At 34.8% G+C, this 5,465-nt stretch overlaps 1 long non-coding RNA gene across 1 annotated transcript; it reads left to right on the top strand.

The window, feature by feature from the left end:
- Positions 1-712: 712 nt before the first annotated feature.
- On the top strand, positions 713-5,149 carry LOC117598232 (uncharacterized). The gene is made up of 3 exons (XR_004578928.2): positions 713-817; positions 4,656-4,722; positions 5,006-5,149. It is a non-coding gene; the product is annotated as an uncharacterized LOC117598232 (long non-coding RNA).
- Positions 5,150-5,465: the final 316 nt, after the last annotated feature.

Below are 5,465 nucleotides of genomic sequence, written 5' to 3'. Positions count from 1 at the left end.
AGCGAGGCAGTGTGTGTGTGTGTGTGTGTGTGTGTGTGTGTTGTGGGAAATGGAGTCCAGGGCGGCCATGTTTGGAGGCCGCGGTGCATGTTGGGAACTGGAGTCACTGGTTGACTTGTATTGCAGACTGATCCAAACCTGTAGTTCAGAAAAAACCCTGTCATATACGCAGGAACCAATTTTTTTTTTTTTTTAATTTTCCAACTCCCAATACTTCTGATGTATCTCACTAGCTTTTTGTAAGACATGTAAAAGTTTAGTCAGTTGTGTTGGGAAACTTTCTGAGAAGTTTTATTACCTCACTCACTAACAGTATGTCATTATTCATATCAGTTCATCATTTTTTGTAAACATGCATAATCAGGCTCAGAGGAGTTTCTTCTCTGCTACATAAAGAATTGTCCTGAGCTGTGTATAATTTCAACGAGTATCATTTCTGTGTATAATTTCAATGAGTATCATTTCTGTGTATAATTTCAATGCACGACCTACGCCACTGAAACAGTGAAGCAGAAACCCAGACGCTGATTAAAAATTAAACATGTGCAAGTCTCTTTCAGTGAAGGAATGCACCTGTTCCCCATGAAAGAGAAAAAAACACCTGTTGCATGCTGCAGGGATAGAGAGAGTGGGAGGGAGGGAGGGAGGGAGGAACGGATGATTGCCACAGAAAAGGTTATGACTTTAGTGACCTGTAAAACAAATTCGCAAAAGAAAAGGCAGACAGGAGAGACAGACATTGGAGGAGGTGTAGAGTGAGGGACTGAAAGGAGCAGATGAAGAGACAGGAGTCAGCGGAGGAGGGAAGCGAGGGAAGGTAAGGAACAGATGAAGAGACACAAGTAGGAGGAGGTGTTGAGTGAGGAAAAGAGGAAGGGGGTGCTGCAGTAACGCAACAGGTTTAACCTGTATGTAAATCTGACAAAACTCTGATTACAGGGTGCTGAAAACATGAAGGAACTCCCAAGCAAGTGGAGAACCTAATTAAATGTATCTATTTGTGGCATGGCCATTCATCAATCTGTCTATCTCTTTCTCCTCTCTCTGTCAATCATTTCATCATTCCATCACATCAGACTTTCTGTACTGCAGGGGAAATGATGTTAAGGTTGGCTTTAGCGCTTCACTGCTTTTCAGTTCTTTGAAGGAGAGTGATTTTGTTTGGTTCTTATAAAACTCGAGATATTTCCTAACTACCGTGCCCCAGTTTGTCCTTCCATTACCTTCCAGAAGAAAAAAATATTTCTCCTGCTGCTTCATGCATACCTCATTCAATTGTTTTGTTTATAGATCAGTATAATGCTCATTGTTTAAGGCAGTAGTTAACCTGAACAAACCATCTTCAGTACTTCAGCATCAATACACAATAAATAACACTAACAAATGAAATCACACTTGTACTCATTTATGTTTATTAAAAAAAATAAACCATAAGTCAAATAATTAACACCTGTATTAACCAATGTTCAAACTATCAATGAGTAAAATTAAGTACACAGTGAACCTCATTTAGGAACATGCTTATTTTTAGCCATAGATGGAACACACACATACACACACACACACACACACTTATAGGAATGACGGTATGTTCCCACAGAACATGCAAAGGTTAAATACACAGCTGTTATTTATAAACCTTTCCACGTGGTCTGTTGAGTGGTGTTCAGTTTTAGAAGCATTACCTCATTGTGAAGTCCCTTTGTGACACAAAACTGTCACTAGTGTTGATAGATCTGATCTTCTAAACTTAACTTTGATAAAATTTTAAATATTGGTGTTGAAAATTGCATTTAAAATAAAATAAAAAAATAAAAGAGACATTCAGTAAATGTTCTTGATTCATTTCCAACGTCAAACCAATAAAGTTCTGTTTCAGGCTCTAAAATAGCAGCATGCATTCATTCGCATTTAGGAACAAAACTTGGTGACTCATAGACGCACTCATACAGACTCATATGAACTCCCCTATGTCCTCGAAGTATATCTCAAAAAAACAGATGCCTTAGGACAATGATTATGTCAATCTTAGCTTGCACTCTTATGACACAGATACTTGAACGCAGAGTCATGCTGACTCTTAACTCTGTGGAGTTAATTTACTGTAAAATATAACCTGAATGTGAAATTGCGATTTTTTTTAACTGCAATTCTATAGTTAATTTTTAAAAATGCAAATTTCTGCTAATCATTAGCAATCATTGCTAATCATTATCACATCAAGTTGATTCTTTCTAATGGCTCCCTTTTTAGCTTTACATACCTTACCACTGTCAAAAACAGTAAAACAGTATTTAGCCCCACCCCCTCGCTATCTGGAAGCCCCGCCTATCAAAACATTACAAGAGGAGATGTTTCAGTCGAAATATACTAGCGTAACCAAGGATTTGAAAATGTAGACTGAAAGTGTGTATTTTGTGATTCGTAAAAGATTCAAAATCATAATATGAGAATTGTACTTGGGTAGCTTAAGTAACAATAACAGTCAGAGATTTTGATTTACATACAATTACAATACTTTTAAAAGAAAAATAACTGTAGTTTTTTTTTATTTCAATAAATGATATTGTAAGGAAAAGCTACAACTTGCTGTCAGAGCTGCTGCTGTAGAAAATTTATCAATGTCTTCCCTTCTGAGGAATCAGATTAAAGAATTCTACAGTGCTGTGAAATAATCAAGTCATTGTAGATGTACTTCATTAACATTGAAACAAACATCAGTTAATACATGTTGTACTTTATTAATTTATTAATGTTGAAATTTCTTAATGTTAACTAATGCGGTAAATTTTTAAAAAAATATATATGTACAATTAAATTTCAACAAATGGTGCTGTAAGGAACGCTACCACTGTGAACTCCTGTCCTAATCTGAACCAATAGGTGTAGGTTGTTATTGCAATTTGATTGTGATCTGAAGCAAGCAAATCTCACACCAAATTTGTAGAAATTCTAACAAGTGAGAGCAATGTTGATCGATTTAATATGAATAAATTATGAAATAGCTTTATCCTAATCCTAGCTATTAGTAACCTTTGATAAAAAGTTGGTATGTGTGAATTCTTCTGAATTTACAATAATATGACACTTCATGTCACTTCCACTCACAGTGAGTAAGACCAGGTTAAATGTAACTGAATCTGATCTTAGAAAGACTCATGCATAAAGAAGCAGGTCCCCAGATGGGTTATCAGATTGGATTGGCTCCTTTAAAACTGTCCTGTTTCACTATAAAGCATTCCAAAGTGTAACTAAATAGTATCTAAAATTCATGTACCAGTTCAAAGCCACAATGTTAATAACAATAGACCACATGGTCAGGAAACCACTCAGTCCAGACACACGGGTTCCCATTAGCTCAGTCAGACATAACACAAGGCATTAGAGAAGATTAGACACTACGCAAAACTATAGGATGCAGCAGAGGGCTTACCTCATGTATCGCTACAGTTATAATCTTCACGCACTTACAGCAGATCAGCTTTCAGTCCAGTCTAAAGGACTGCAGTCTGTAGTCTTCTGAACAATAAGACTTACAGAATTTCAGGAATGTGTGTGAATGTAACAGTGTCTTTACAGGGACAAAGACATTTAGGCTCACTCAAAATTCAATGAACAACATAAAAAAATATATCATGAATAATACTACATAAAATTAGAATAAAATTGCAAACAAAAAATGCACACAACAATTATTTATTTTTTAAACGTTTTGTTATAAATAGTTTGCTTTAGATAGTCATACACTGCTCATCTTCATTTTCTGATCCCTGTATATTAACATTTTAAAAACATCACACTAATTAGACAGTTATACTCTATACACAGTACTGTACAGTCTTAAGCACATGTTTTTACAAATAACTAAATTAATTTAAATATCAAAATATTGAGACATTGCAAACCTTGACCAGGATAAAAGATGAATGAATGAAAATATTGAGTATGGAATAAAACCCATGAGGCCATGCTGTTACAGGAAAATAATCAATGATGAGGTGGTGTGATGTGGCTGGACATGAAAAAGAGTTACTGTTACCATCCTGAAGATTAATATTTTCCAATAACAGCACATCATGAACTGTTTTATTTCTTTTATTGCTACCACAACAATTTACCAATTATTACAATTTTTATTTATTAAACGATAACGCATCATACTTTTTAGTTGAAGATACATTTAATATTGTAGAACATCAACAACAACAATAACATTAGTTACTCATATTACTTACATTATTGCAACTATAAACATGGCCATGTCCTCACCAGCCTCTATTTTCTGTCTTTCTTGAAGTTAATAAGAAATAAAACTTACTAAGAAACTGCAAAGCCATCTGTCCTAAAGACTTTCCAGTGTTTCCAAGTTATAGTTTTATCTCTGAATGTTACAAAGCACTAACACTGGAGGCTCCTTCCAAAAAAAAAAAAAAAAAAAAAAAAAACTCAAATCTCACCAAATCTGTTTTCAGTTTAATAAGGAAATTAAATATCTTGGAAGTCCTGCCATAATTTGTCTGCAGATTTGTTTGTTTGTTTGTTTGTTCATGCACTTGGCTATGTCATATATCTACAAAATAACTGAAAAGTGGTTTGTTACTTAATATCAAAGTATTTCTTTGTAACCTTTCTTCATGTGCTCCCATGATCCTCAGCCTGAGGCTTCATCACATGATCTCCAGTCAAGTTCTCCTGATTGCTAATGGCACTCATGACACTCAGGTAATTTGCAATCACACACTCTCTGTAAATAAGCAGGACTCACAGTGGTACTTTGTCACGTCTTGCTTCTGCATTGCGCCTGTGACAATTTCAAGTTCTCTTTGATTAGCGTTACAGTACTGTATCAGTCTATACTAGCACTATTCTAAATGCCTGGGCTATCTTTTTTTTCTTTTTCTATGTTTTCTCTATCTAAATGTTCTTTATTTCTGAATGTGTGTCTATTATGGAAAACATTTGCATATACATCACATGTGATCTTGTGATTAAATCTGAAAAACAGGTGAAGGTGCATTTCACCATGTCCTGCCCCGATGTTGCACATGTGAACTAAAACAACTCCAGTTAAAAACATATGACATCATGTGAGGAATATGTGATCAAGAAAAATAATTATTCGTTTGAGAAAACCACATCTGTAAATGAAACCACACACGTTGCGTGTTGAAAGAAACAAATCATGTAAACATTTCATGTGAAAATAAATAAATCATGTAAAAACTGAAAAGCATGAAAACACTTAACATAATGTGTGTCTATAAATCACATGCAAACTTCATATCCAAATCATGTATTTGTGCATTTCACAAATACATGTGAAGTCTCGTGTGAAGTTCACATTACTTTTCTGTAAGGGCTGTTATGAAAAGTGTACATGTTGTTGTGATAAGTGGAATATCCCACAGTTTGTAAAGCCTCAATGCACTCAATCTTTTAGTGTGTTACTCTAATTATATTATAAA

This window comes from Pangasianodon hypophthalmus, chromosome 10 (assembly GCF_027358585.1).
Source record: "Pangasianodon hypophthalmus isolate fPanHyp1 chromosome 10, fPanHyp1.pri, whole genome shotgun sequence".
Classification (NCBI taxonomy): domain Eukaryota; kingdom Metazoa; phylum Chordata; class Actinopteri; order Siluriformes; family Pangasiidae; genus Pangasianodon; species Pangasianodon hypophthalmus.
Note: the sequence above shows the minus strand (reverse complement) of the source record. Positions and strands in the feature narration are given on the sequence as shown.